At 37.0% G+C, this 15,770-nt stretch overlaps 1 protein-coding gene across 1 annotated transcript in view; it reads right to left on the bottom strand.

Annotated features, from left to right (window-relative positions):
* Positions 1–15,770, bottom strand: part of FHIT (fragile histidine triad diadenosine triphosphatase) — a gene marked incomplete at its 3' end in the record, with an annotated part of 421,401 nt that overhangs the window by 371,331 nt on the left and 34,300 nt on the right. The window lies entirely within an intron of this gene.

The raw sequence follows: 15,770 nt of genomic DNA, 5'->3' as shown, positions 1-15,770 counted from the left end.
TTATTAAAATATTTCAAATTCTTCAAAAGAAATACTATTCTTAAATAGGAACACACTTTCTTCATTTCTATATCACTAATTGTAGTATAAACAAAGAGTTTTATGAGCAGTGAAAATAATTTAAAAAAACCCACACAAATTCAGACCATTGTGCTATGAATTTATGTCTTGGGGAATCAGTTTAGTGTGACTTCTGCACTGCTTAATAAAAGGCAATCTGTAAAATCTTCACTTTGGATCAGCATTAGTATCTCTCCCCCACTCTGCTGCCTACTCACATTTGACATATACTCCACCGCTCTGACAAATCTAGCTAAAATTGGGCAGGGAATTCTTCTAGTCTGAAGATAATTCATAACATTTAAATGTTATGATGATACATACATGATAAATGTGCTTTCTGTTGTTCACACACGAAATCCTTTCTACTTCTTCACTTGCAAATTTAGTGCAAATGGACAACCTCACTTAGAAAAGACAATTCAATATCTGAAATGTTAATCTATTGCCATACATCATTCCTTTTATTTCAAAGAAGTTATAATTGTGTAACCAAAGACACTAATATGTAATAAGGTCTTTTATTTTTTGATTATGATTTCATAAAACTTTAAAATGTTATTCTTGTGATATAAATACAGTATCAGCTTCTACAAAGACTTACTCAAAGCTAGTTTTTCTAAGTGATCTAATTTGAATCAGCAGGAAGAACTTCAGTTAATAAGGATTATTCACAGCAGTACACAAAGGTCAAATTACTGCTCTTCTGTGTTTGTTTTATTCTGTTCTGTAAGATAAATGCAATGAGATCACAGAACATGATTCTGAAAATCACGCAGGAATTCGTGTATATTGTATACATGACCAGGGTCACAGCCCCAGGCTCTGACCTGCAGTTTTCTGGCATAGGAATTCTTTCTTTTAGAACTGCTTTGCAAGCCAGGGTTCTCTGTATTCAGAGGAGCAACACACTGTGTATATGCAGAATATAACTTGGGAGTATCTCATAAACACTGTTACCATCCTGTACAAAGCCATACTGTTGCTGTAGGTGCAGCTCCTGGATACATAAAGGATTTTCCACTCAGCTGCTGGAGAAATGAACAACTGGCAAACTCCATCAAAGTTTTGGAATAATATTCCAGTGCTTTAGAAAAATTTTTAAAAAATTATGGCAACAGTAACATCACTCTTCCCCATCACCAGACTTGAATAATCAGTAACGGGTTATGTCTCAAATCTTTTGAATATTCAAGGATAGGCTACTTTTCAGCTGCCTGGTATTATAATAACATATACTTGAAATCTCACACACCCCCCATGTTTAAGTTTTCCATTTTCTGCTTGAGCAGTCGTTTGACAACTTGTGAAGTGGGAGTTCTGGTGAGATTGAAAACCTGTTGACTGAGGTAGAAGCCCAGAGCAGCAGGGAACAAACAAAGATTCAGAAGTTTTTAACACCCTGAAAATAAATACTGGAAATCACCTAGCCTTCTGTTAGCCCATTCAAGCACATATAGATCGTACAGGGACTTAAAAGAAAATACACTTCCACATAAATTCCGAAGCTGCCAACTTCAGCCTAGGTCTAGGACTTAGATGTCATGAACAGAAGGTAAATTAGATCATTAGGATTGTGACTTAGGTTTGATATACAAATCAAGCAGCACTCCAAATTACTCTAAGTATATCCATAGGGAAGAAAAAAAGGAGGTAAAAAAAGAGACTTCAGGTGAGTCTGTATCGAGCTCAACAGAAATTGCAAAACTCAACACTGAAGTAAGACAAAATCCAGTCTTACTAAACTCCATGTTGTATGTGGTTAAACCACAGGAAAGCTTCTACCAAGACAATAGTTCTGGTATCTTCAGATGGCATGTATTTACCTAGGTGTCTATAGGAATTAGGAGGGTTGTCAGTCTTAGCCATTTACCATGGTCCGTCACAGCTTTTTTTAAGCTTGAAAGCACAGAAGTGATTGTGCTGGGAAGTGAGTAGGGAAACCTGTGCCTGACTACAGCTATGAACACCTATCGTACAACCCAAAGCCAAGGCACAACCCCAGTTCAACATAAAAATGACAAAGGTGTGTGATCCTACAGCTTTCCTGGTCACTGTTTTCTCTGCCCTGCAGCCACTGTTCCATCTATAAATCACCTCTTACTAAAAAGCCAATTTGTATTAAAAAAAGCCAATTTATATGGCAAATACACATTACAGACACCATCCCCCAACCCCAATCCTATGGAAACTCCAGGAATTCTGAGAAAATTGGCTGTTCTGTGCAGTCAGTTAAATAATTTGCAGCTTTGTCCTGTTTTCACTGTGAAGACAGCAACTGATCCTTCAGCCACTTCTTAAGCATCCCACCTCCCATGGAGAACAATGTGGTTGGTACCTGCAGCTCAGGGCCTCAAAATTATCTTTTGGCTTGACTCGGATCCAGAAGAAAGCATTTCATAAAACATTTTTACAGGTTTTTGTCCTGATAGGTAAAATTAATTTTCACAGGTCTTTCATGTATCAGGTGTAGGATCTTAATTATCCAAATCAACACAGATTTATTTTTATAAGTCGTAATTCAACAAAATGCATAAGCACGCACTCAATTTTAGGCATCTGGACAGCCTGTTTGAAAGTATATGGTATTTCATAACCCTGGCCATCAACTTCCTGTGGATTTAAGTGAAGGGAAAATATCTAGTTGAGATTTCAGTTTAAATTCTAAACAATGACCTCTTAGAACAAAAGTCTGGACTCTGCATTTAGGCTTCTGAGAAGAGAGGTTGAAACTGCAGTTCTACTGCAAACAGTCTGAATGGTATCTTTTCTTCCTACTGATCAGAAATGTCACCCTGAAAACTGTGATTATTGATACATTCTTATGTTGTAATACCCTGTAATCTAAAGATGTTTTTAAATATTTAGCAGCAGTAGAAGTGGAATAGAAGTTAAACCATTATCACTAGTAGTTGCTCTTAGACACTTAATACATGACCTGACCTACTGAAAATACTCTTCTGATATTATTGACATTTGTTTAACCTATCACATTAATTCTTTGTAGCTCAATAAATCTGAGTATCTTCCCCCTGTATCATCAAGAAACTGGCACTGACAAGGAAAGTCAATCTGCGGCCCACACACAAATAATAGCTTTCCATTACATTTGCCATTTCACCTGAATAATTCCTGATAATCATGAATAATGATGTTATTTGACATTCTAATGATACCATGCTGTGCAACTTCAATCCATCAGTCACTGTCAGGAAGGTCAAATATTTGTATTCCATTGCATTATGCAGAGTTCATTAAACAGTTAAATGACATTATACACCTTCATTATACTTCCAAATGAAACTAGTACATATCATTTAGATTTGAGAGTCTGTGATACATCTCCATTTAAAAAAAAAAAAAAAAAAGATTTTGAATATTCATTCATGACAATGAAATATATTGAAAATTCTAACAATAGTTCTTCAGCTCTATCAAATTATCATGTAAAGATAAGTTTACTTGATACACCTCAACATAATGTTCTTCACTGCCTAAGAAAGTTGATATTTTCTATGTTACTACAGGTTACTTCTTAGTAATCCTAACAAGGGCTCAAATACAGAGCCGTAACTGATAGAGGAAACTGATTATTGACGTGAGCTATCTGTACACAAGATAATATTGACGTAAGAAAACAGTCAGCAAAACAGAAATTTTGTTGTCAGCAATATTTTCTTCTTCTTGAAAGCAATGATTTAAAGTGTCTCAGCACAACTCGAAACCTGCTGTGGTGGATCAAAACCATCATAAGAAAAAAAGAAAGCAGCATATTTTTACTGTGGCATCAAAAGAGTACTATTTTATTAAAACCTAATATTCAAAAACATTAAGCTCGCCCCAGGTTGTCAGTGTAAATATTTACCAGCAAATTCTAATGGAAAGTAACATAAAAGACTTGTTTTGGATGAATACAGTTTTTCCTTTTCCTCCCATCGAAACCATTTTCCTTGACAAGAAAAAGAAAAACAATAAGGGGTTCTAAGACATTCGTTAAGTAGCCATCAGAAGCTATGTATTGATTTAAGTAGACTTTAAGAAATCATAGCCTTTGTGATCATACTGATCATCTCCACTCAACCACAATCTTCTAAATGACACACAAAATAGGCAGAGAAATTGAAAGATACAAGGAAATATACATTTAAAATCCACAGAAGTTACAATACAGACAAGACCTTTGTGAGATTAATGTAGTTTATCAGCTTACAAAAGGCTTACTAAAATGCAACTTTCTTCCTAGCTTCAGATTGGCTGATTCCTAAATGACTCTTTGAGTCTAATATTAATAGACCAAACCAAGCTTTTTATCAGATTCTCCATAATTCATTTCACTATTTTATGTGTGGGAAAAGAAGCAAAGTCATTAGATTACAGCAGACGCTAGGCGTGTTCTTTGGTTCTTTATCTAGCTTGAACCACTGATGGGCAATGAGATTTTAAGCAATCAAAATTAACTCAGTCATGTATGAAACTGGAGGAGAAGCAGCCAAACACTTCAGGAGAAGAGGACGTCTCCTCTGCCCACCCCAGAACTTGCCCCAGCACATTCACAAGCTGAGTTTGATGACTTCGTAGATAGAAATCAGATTTGAAAGGTCAGTTCAAAAAAAGCAATTAATGCTTGCTTAATCTTAGCAAATTATTTTGTTTCAATCACAAGTTTAGCAGAAGTTCAATATATCTTTTGAACATGACTTGAGTAAATAATAGGGTTTCCTTCTCTATATTAGCTTACCCTCTGTGTGCTTAGTACCTCTAATTTACAGAAATATAGTTGAAATAACCAAACAAATACATTTTGGAGAATCAATTCAGACATGTTAAATGGGTTAATAACTGCCATCATATAGACCTACATGGCCTAAAGAGTTTAATTATCTTTCTTTCACTGAGCTATCTTGCTTTCTAAAGAACTGGGGAAAAAATAATGCTTTCCTTCAGATTACCTGTTCTTTCACTGTTCTAAATCTCTCACAGCTGCCAAAAGGTATCAGAGGGAACTGGGAAATAAGCAATAACAGTCTGGGAGTTATTCCTTACTGTTTCTATGGCTTCAGTAAAAAATATTTTCAAGTTATTGGAAACTACTTCCAAATGTCCACAAGTTTGGGGTATTTTTATATTCTAAAGTAAGCTGAGCTACACTGTCATCTGCAGAGTGAAACCAATTAATTACTTTTCTACTTCCTTTTGTCAGTGTCAAATGCACCATCACATCCTTATTACCAAGCGCTGCACAGTGACGCAGGCCAGGCCGTGGGCATCAGTTTGGAGAACAATAGACTCAAGGCACTGAGCCTCCAAAGATCTCTAAAGGCAATGGCACACAATGTTACATCCTCAGTACTCAATGTGTCCAGCACAACTAATTCCAAGGAGCATGACATAAAGGTAGCAACTGCCTTTTTCTTTTTTATGGGATATAGATATTTTAAACTTAATTTTCAACTGAATCCGCATACAAGTTTTAGAGTTAAATTAAACCTCAAAAACATAACAAGAAAAACCATTTCAAGGTAACATTTTTACATTGAGAGGCACAAAACAATTAATATCATAAAATGATACATGCCTCTGAAATCAATCTTAAACTTTGCTAATCCTGCAAATTGAATTGCTTTTGGTATATGCGGCACACTTAAGCTTCCCTTAAACAAAATACAGACAGTCCAGTAGGAGTAACTAAAGATAATGATATTCAATTACTCAGTGTGAATGGCAGTTTTTCAAGGTTTATCACTGTGTTGCATATATTATATGTTTATATTAAAACTAATTTTGAAAGTTTTCTGGTTTGTTATTACACTGAACAAAGCAGGACTGTCATGAATATAATAAGGAAGTCACAAAGGACCTTCTTAAACAGATATTCATATTTCTATGCCTCTGATAGCAGAGGCTTTGCAGAGTGCAGCAGCTCAACTGACAATGAACAAAAATTAGATTGAAGATTTGGAATAACATTACTTTTATATGAGTCTGCTGACTTTCATTGCACTTTAGTACTATGGGACAATAGGACAGGCAACCGCCCACTGTCTCTCACGAGAAAAACACAACACGTTATTGTACCTCCACATTGTTTCTCTTCCTGTTCTGTCCAATATTCGTACTGGCATTTTCAGTTTTTAAATGAAGAAATTGTAAATACGTGGTTGTAAAGGTCACATGTTCCTATATATCTGGATTCAAACTGGAAAATATTCTACATTCCGTAGGTTTAAGAGTGTCTTACTCTTAGGCTATCTTCTACCCTTTGTGTGTAGAAATGCACAACTATCTGTGACTACTGACCCACTCACACAGCATCAAGTATAACAGGAACACACATCTTGCTTGAAGAAGGACAAATACTCATCTTTTTGAAGTTAATGAAACTGCCTTCCCCTTGCCACAAGTGGAAACAGTTACCACAGGAGTCACTCATCATCTCAACAATGGCTTTGAAAATCTAACGTATGGCTTAAAAAAACCTTAGCCATCATTAAAAACATTATTGGATGAGGTAAGTAATTATTTTTCTCCTCAAATTGGCAGGAATAAGGGACATAGGATATGTATGACAACTGAGAATGATATAATCTCCTCACCAATTCAGTGAAGAGATTTAAAAACTGAGTACGTATCCTTAAGTTGTGCAGCAGCTGCGCACAACAAACACTTAAGATCTACAACAGTTAACAATTTATCTCATAAAGATTAAAAGGTTTCAAAAGGGAAGGGGAAGTAATGAGATGGAAGATAGTTATTGCTGCTGAATCCTTTGACAGATCAGATGACAATCCTGATTCAACTTTCATTATTTAAAAAGACAAATAGAGCATCTCTCTGTGCCTTTTCAATCGTGACAAAACACAACCATCAAATCAGATTATCTTCTTTGCTCTGATCTCTTGTAAGCAATCTAAAATAATCCCCTATGGACAACGCTTTAGCTGAGCTACCAAGTTAAATTCATTCAGGTACCATCAATGTGATGGTTAAACATCGAGGAGGATCTGAGAAAACAGTTAAAGCTGCACTGCACATCATTGCCTTCTCCCTCATCACACACACACACACACGTTGGGAAAAATGGATTACCTTGTGTGGAATGTGTGGGCACAACAGCAATCCAACCATTGCACAGAAGGGGTCTTTGCATTTCTACTGGCACTGTCAATTTCTATGGCATAATATCAATCTATAATCTGTGTCATGTATTCTTTCCTTGCAAGCACACAAATTCTAGCTGGGAGTGACGGGATAAGAAACACAGAAGTACAAAATGAAACATTTGTTAATTTCATTCCTAAATAGTTTCATTTCTACATACACACACGTATCATATCAAAGTATTCAGTAACATGAAATTCACCAGACCAGACTGCATAAAAAGCAGAACTTCCAAATTCACCTACTTAAACTCATATTTGTTGCATAAAATTTCCAATTTCCCAATCATGACCTGATAAAGATAATAAATCCTGAACTAAAACCAACTGCTCCTAGGCAGCTTCAGTAGAGAGGTCAGTCATTTGAATGCAGGATGATGTTAAACTGAAGAGGAAGGGGATGCAGCAGGGGAATTTTCAGCTTCTATTGTACAACATGAACATCTGCTCAAGAGAGCTCACTCTGAGAGGTGCTGAGGTTTATATGTTTTGATCAGAAACAGTACAAGTCAGCAGGTTACAAGTAGCAGCAAAAAGTAAAATACATTAGCAAATGAATAGCAGACTCTACATACTTGTGCAACCTCAGAAACCTACACATGGTATGAGTGATAAAGTGAAATATATCTGTATGAATGAATTATGCACTCTGTTTCCTACTGTAGCCTCATTTTACAACAAAGCCTCGATTGTCTGCTATGTTGATATCTAACTTTACAATTTACTAAAGTATAATTTACCCAATTACCTTGCTCAGAGAAGGTGCTGACCCCCAGCTGAAGCTCCGCAAAGCAATCGCAGGGCCACTTGGAATCCCTGCCTGCGACAGTCTCACCTGCCAGTGCAAATGCACAGAAGAAAGCGTCTCCTAAACAAATGAAGGAACAAAACAGCAGATTTGGGCACACAGCAAAGTGGGAGAGACCATATGAGCTGCCTTCCCAAGCAGGCAGAGGAGGAAAGCACAGCACCGGGCATGAGTTAACTGTGCTACAGGGGTGGAGAGGGGGGAAAGAGGGAGGGAAGGACTTTATCCTGCCTAGAAAACAACAGATGCCAGCAAAGGTGAAGCCTAAAAGAGCTGGGGCCTTGCAACTCAAAACTCAGTTATTTTGCACAAGTATCCAGAAGTCTAGTTGTGCTTTCAGAGTAAAGGAACCGTGTTAAAATACCCATTTTGTGAACAGTTTCAAGATGATTTTGAAGAAAGCCATAGTAGTGACTGGACTCCATTCAGACCTCTGTGTCTGCATTCACAGGAGGAATACAACAAATCTGATTTACCCTCAAAGGGCTGACATCTACACCAGGTAGTCTGAAGAGATGAGGCTATGGCATTATTTATTACTCTTCATGCCTTGGAGAAGGTACTAGGATGACACACTACAGCGCACTATTCCTTCATTTCTGCATGTTTAGAGAGCATTTCTTCTTATTTTTCATGTACACAGCATGTCCTCCTCCCCTTCTTCAATGTTGGAGGTTGTACTGGTTTTGTCTGGGATGGCATTAATTTTCTTCCTAGTAGCTTGTTTAGGGCTGCGTTTTGGATTTGTGCTGAAAAGAGTGTTGATAACTCCATGTTTTAGTTATGGCTGAACAGCACTTACACAGCGCCAAGGCCAATTCTCACACCATCCAATTCTCACACCATCCTACCAACGAGTGGGCTGGGGTGCACAAGAATTTGGGAAGGGACACAGCCAGGACAGCTGACCAAAGGGACATCCCATCCCATATGATGTCATGTTCAGTATATAAAGCTGGGGGAAGAGGAAAAAGGGGCAGACGTGTTTTCAAGTGATGGCATTTGTTTTCCCAATTAACCATTGCATGCGATGGAACCCTGCATTCCTAGAGACAGCTCAACACCTGCCTGACAATGGGAATTAGTTAATACATTTTTCATGTTGCTTTCCTTGCACACACAGTTTTTGCTTTACCCATTAAAGTGTTTTTATCTCAATCCACAAATTTTCCTCACCTTTACCCTTCCAATTCTCTTCCCCATCCCACTGGTGCAAAGTGGATAAGTGGCTGTGTGGTGCTCAGTTGTTGACTGGGGTTAAACCATGACAGGGGTCCTTTAAATATAAGGAGCACAAGATGATTACCTCTGAAATTATGAAATATCTTCTTTGCATTACAATTATGGTACACTAAGGAATATTAATGTGTGTTTCAACAGAAAAATACTATATATTAGGCTCTGCACAGCAAACAGAAGAGATGGCAGTTTAACATTGTACCACTAGATCTGCACTTACTATTTGCAATAGGAAATTCATGTCAGATGCTTCTCAAAAATAAGTATTTGAAGAAAATACATAGTTGTATTACACGGAATAGCACAAAATATTCCAATATGCTAGAAACAATAAGCAATAAATGAAACTTCCAATTGACTTTCCAGTAAATCTATTTTCGTTGCAAATGGAGATTTTGCATGTATTGCATTACTTATGGTAATTGTGTGACATCTATTATGAATAACCATGTATTCCAATCATCTCTTTTAATTATATTCTGCCATAAGAGCAAGCCATGCAATACCTTGCCCAGACTCAGTTAACTGTGTGTGTGCTGCAGATCATATTTTGATGGCCGTGTTGAGGACAAAAGGTGCTAAACATGCACAAACTGTAACAGGAATGGCTTGTAACTGTCACCTCCTCCATTAGCCAGAAACTACTTAAAAGAATTTTAAAAGCTGAATTTAAATCAAGTTATGTGCTAAGGAGGAGAAAAAAAATCTTTATATTCCTTTATTTTATAAAGGTCGTGGTAATTGAATGCAAAGCACATGGCTACCTGCTCTTGATGCAGGTACTTAAATTTTCTGTAGTGCAAAATTACAATGGCAGCAAACACCTCCTTTGTATGTGTTCTCTATTGTGCGTTTGTGGCTGTTGAGTTTGGGTTTTACTCAGGTATTTGGTAAGATGCATCAGGCTCCAATCTCAGAGCTGCTGCCTCTCCCAGACAGGGCCTCAATACGGCTTTTTTAATACCTCTTCCAATGTAGGTTGTGCCACAATCTAAGAAAGTCTTATCACTAATCTGCTGAATGAGTAATTTAGTCTTTAGCTTACTCCATTTGCAAATCAGCAAGAAGTACATTTGATTTCATTACTTTCCTTTTTTCTTTTCTATTTAAAACACTGGCACAAAGCATTTAGAATGGGATTTTCATCAACACCGTTATATTAATGCAACTATAACAACGCAAACAGAATAAGTAAATCCTTCTGAAGTACATTCTTCTTCAACAGCGAGCACCTTTCAAGCAAGACAAGATTTGAAGGGAGAGAAATAATTTTTATCAGACCAAATTATACAACTGAACTCCATCCCCACAAATAAGACGGACAGACAAGCTTTTGTGCACAGAGCCCTGAATCTATTCTCTTCAAAAGCAGCATTTCTTAATGCGAGTCAAACACCATCCCTTTGTTTGTAGACTGCAAACAAAATGACTCCAGCCCTGCAATAATTAACTGGCCTCTCTATCACCACTAAATTCCAGCAGTTTGCATACACAGAGCAGGGCAGATCAGTCATTCCTTGGGCTGTTTGAGGACCTTCTCCCAGATGGCAGATTGAGAACACAGTGAAGCTGATCTACTGCTTGCTGCTGCCAAGGGTGCAGTCCCACTCCTTACCCTCTGTACAACAGTTTAATTTAGCTAAAAATTATTAAGCACAGGAACATTTTTTCTTTCTCTCATTTATGCAAGTAAACATTACAGCATTAATAAGTCATACATGAGGGATCAGGATTCCTCTGTAAGGAGGAGTCATTGAACAGCTCTATTTGGGATCTGATGAAATAAAATCTTGAGACTTTCCACTAATGCTCAACAGCTTCGGTATAATATCTCAGAAAGAATTTACCTAATACGAACAATACAGAAAACAAGTCTGAATCTCTTCTGCATTCCTGCTGAAGAAATAAACTCTATACCTACCCCTCATTTTCATACAAGAGCCATCATTTATATCTGTTCTTCCCATTCAGGATTTCTTTTCTACACCAGCAAAGTTTGATCCTCTTCCTAGTACTCTCTTCTTCTAGAGTTACTAGACATCTGGAGTAATTCATACAAGTAGTTCACTCCTCATTGTACCAAACAACATTTTCTGGCTCCATATGATCCACTTGCTATCTCCAGGATCACATTTAGGTTACAAAGTCTTTACCACAACTCCTTATTTCTAGCTCTTTGCTAAAGAGCTAAAAGGACCATGACTGCTCCTTAGCACTGTGCTAGAGCAGACTAATAATAGTAACGCAGACAAAGCTTCTCTAACAAGCACTAAAAAGTACTTTCCCACGGGGTTCGATATGCATAATGTGTAGCTGTAACAGTGCAGTTATTGCAATATGTAAATACAAATTTACATATTCTGCAATATAACTGAATTTTATTTTCTAAATCTTAGTTTTATGGCACATATTAACACTTGTTTAGGCTAAACCCCATAAAATTCATAATTATGTGGCATCCATCCAGATGTGATAAATGTGCAATGTACAAACTAACTTGATCACCATAAACAGCAGCTCTGTAACTTTATGAAGAATTAAAATTTCACATACATGCTAAACAGCATGGTTATCAACCAAACTTGTGAGAGAACACTGCTGTTCTTTCCAGAGCCAGTGTGCTGTCTTCAATTAAATTCTGTCATGACTGTAACTAAACTAAAAATTACTTTTAAAATACATTAAAAAAATAATATTAATCAAAAGGATTATTTCTTTCTGACTGCAAATCCTGTAAGAAAAGCAGCGATCATTCGTGGTAATACAGAATATGTCAGACTCAAGTGATAGAGCAATTCTGACAGGGATGCTCACAGACAAATGGTCCAGGAAAGCAGATGCTGTTCTTACATTGCGTGACCCTGGATCCCATCCCACCCGTGCAACAGACCCAGAACAATTACACTGCAGCTTCGGGTGTTATCACTTCTTTGAAGGAGCATCTGGTTCAGCTAATGTTTTCTCTGCTCATTAATAAAAGGAACAAGCTGCAGTAACTCACAGAGCAGCACATTGTCTCGGCAACAAATAATGATCATTAACTTCATACAGCAATGAAGCTGCCAGAAATGTCACATGCTTCGGGTTTTTATATATGGCCTATTCCCTGCAACCAGAATATTTTCTGGTGAAAAACACTAGATCTCTATGGAAATAGCGATACCAAATAGTCCAGCAAAATTCACTATATAGCAGTTGAACAGTAGCTTCTTTATTTTTCTATTTTTTCTCTTTTTTTAATGAAAAAATGTTTTCATAACCAAACTCAGATGAAAACTAATTGTAAAGTGTTTATTCTAATTTATTACACACACACGTGCATACGCACTTATTGAAGGAGCCACACTGTCCCCCAGAAATTTCTATTAAGTTGCTCTGTCATGAAAACTGTCAGGTCATTGTTGTCAGCTGGAAAGCCTGTTCTTTTTAATAACCAACTCAATAAACTGCTGAAAAATGCTTTGCATAATATAGTATTGCCATAGATCTGATGTTTGTCTCTGTCATTACATATTGCATTCAATCAATTTACAAATGTTGCTGTGTTCCTTTTGTGCTAGTTCTTCTTCTGGCATCCCAAACACAAATCCAAAGATCAATACCTTGTCTGCTAAAAAAAATTGGACATAACAAATTAATAATTTTACTTATAATAAAAGTCCTAGTCCCCAAATGCATTCTACTAATGTTCAGATTCATTCTTCATGTTTAACACAAGATGAAAGCAAGTACCCCGTACAAGGGAATGAGAAAGGCAGTGATGAAAAAACTAGTTATTTTTTGAAGATGAGAGCAAAACCACGTAAAGCTATGGTGTATGGCTGGGAAAACTCCAATTAAATGGTAGGTCATTCACAAAGTATTTATTACCATATTAAAGAGCAAAAAATCCCTGTCAAGGAGCAGATGAATTTTCTTGAAAAAGACACTACAGTTCTGCTCTGAACTATGGAAGCAGCAAGGCTCTGAATGAAATAATTCAAGAAGACGAGTAGAAACTCAGCTCATGCTGGTCACATGAACCAATTCAGTTCATCTTGTGCCTTTTCTGTGACAGAAACAATGTATTTGTTGACTACAGACATATCCCTGTACTATTCCAGTCACCTTTAAAACAACTGCATGGTTGTTCAAGGGAGCCACAAACTCCTACATTTCAGTCTGTGCCCGTTGCCCCTCATCCTGTCGTCAGGCACCACTGACAAACGTCTAGTCCATCCTCTTGACACCCATCCTAGAGATATTTATAAACATTGATGAGATGCCTTCTCAGTTTCTCTTCTCCATGCTGAACAGACCCAGCTCTCTCAGTCTCTCCTCATAAGAAGGGTGCTCTAGCCCCTCATCATCTTCTTAGCCTGCCCCTGAACTGCCTCAAGCAATTCCTTATCATTCTTAAGCTGGGGAGCCCATAACTGGATGCAGGACTTCAGATGTGGCCTCACAAAGGGCAGAGTAGAGGCAGAGGACAACCTCCCTGACCTGCTGGTCACAGATTGCAGCTGAATGCCAAACATCCCTTACTCAGCAGTAAGATCCCAGTTACTTCCTATTCAAGCATCATTGATAATCACACCTTCCCTCAAAGGGATCCCACAACAAACAGGTTCCCAAGTTAATGAACATTGGGTGCACCCAACAGACACGAGTCTGACGCTGGGGCAACTGAGGCAGCTTTCCCCAGGAAGAGGGAAATCCTTCCTCACCATGAATACTACATTCTCACTATTCCTCCTCTTAGTTACTATTAGCACGGTTTGACTTTCAAGTGCCAAACTGAATTCACAAGATTGGCGGCTGGAAAGAAATAAAACCTTGTAACGTGTTAACAGAACAAGCGTGCTTTGGCATTGCTCAGATCATGAACACTGAACTCCACAAGACCATTTTGAATGATTTTTTTTTTCCAGAGTATATCTTAATTTTCAAAATATTACAGCAAATTCACAACTCCAATCCAACGCTCTGTTTCAGGATGGAATTTCAACCCTACCAGTTAATTAAAGCCACCACCTGGAGTGAGCTGGCTTTCAAACTGATTTCCTTTGTCTCTCTAATTCACACACATTAATATTTTATTTTCTACTGAAAAAAAAAAATGAAAAGGAATGTCACAAGTGTGCCAAAGACAAGGCAGATACAATTATTGCAATAAAACAAAGAAAATACACTTGTTACTGCCAGGTCTCAAGATGAATGCTGCATTATAGAGACGTTTTAAGGGCTTACAACTGCAAATTGCTCTATTTTACCTACTGTATTCTAGCCTTTGCATCAAGATATTTTCTAATCTTTTCTTCTTGTAATGAGAAAAGGCAAGGGTTGGGTTTTTATTACCTGAACACTTATTCAATGAAGAAACAAAGACTACATTATATATTACAACACACGAGCTATTAAAACAATGTGACAGTATAAAATATGCTGCAATACTCATTATGGGATAACAAAGCTAAACTTGAGCAAATAAATATATTTGCCAAACAGACAGCAATAACTATAACCTAGAGTTTAAAATCTTTAATTATTTAAGAAGGAAAGAAGCTTGTAATAATTAGGTTTTATAGGCTGCTTAAATTGTCATTACTAGGTGCTCACAGAGCTTAAAAACAAGTATCTTTCATCTGAAACAAGGCTTTACTTTCAACAATAGATGCAATTGTTCACTGATTAATTGAAAAAAAGTCATTAACTATTGTTTTTAAAACTTCCACACAGTAGAAATAACATTTTATTTACTCTCTGATCTGGCAAATGCTTATATACCAACAAACTGCTCGGCATTTACAGGCTCTGCATCTCACATGGACTGATGTGATAGTATCTTTAGGGAGTGTTGAAAAAGCAGAGGGGTTTTTGTTTGGTTGTTTGGGTTTTGTGTTTTGTTTTTTTGGGTTGTGGTTTGTCTTGGTATGTTGTTTTGTTGTTGGGGTTTGTTTGGTTGGTTTTTGTTTTGCCAACAAGTTTGTAAATCTCATTGATTTATAACAGATACTTCAGAAACTGGAAGTTGAGAAGAACTGTTCATTTCATTTGTTAGAACATATTGGTGAGATAGTAACATTTTTAAAGTTTCCATAAAGTCTATGCAGCTTTACCATGCATTTATAACCAAATTATCTGATTTCTGGTACAGACAGACACCATTCAAAGCGGGCATAGAGACGAGTTCTACATTGAACAATGATAACCTACCAAAGTGACAGGAAGAGAGGAAGGTTCCATATTTCAGAAGAGACACATTTATGTGTTTAAATACTATATTAAAGGTTACTAAATTCTAAATTACACATTAAATTATGAAAGAAACAACATAAAACTACAGAAGAACAAGGAAGTTTTCCAGCTGACTTTCTTCTTTTACCAAAATACATACAGGCATTGCCTGAGTTCCTATTAAAATTTCACCATGGACCTCTATGGAAATGATCTTTCTTGAGTATTTCTGAAAAGTTCCACCTGACACCACTGGAATCAGCACAAGTTACACAGTAGCAGAGTTTCGA

The sequence above is a fragment of the Nesoenas mayeri genome (genome assembly GCF_963082525.1).
Source record: "Nesoenas mayeri genome assembly, chromosome: 10".
NCBI classification, from domain to species: Eukaryota; Metazoa; Chordata; class Aves; order Columbiformes; family Columbidae; genus Nesoenas; species Nesoenas mayeri.
This window is presented reverse-complemented; position numbering and strand designations above follow the sequence as displayed.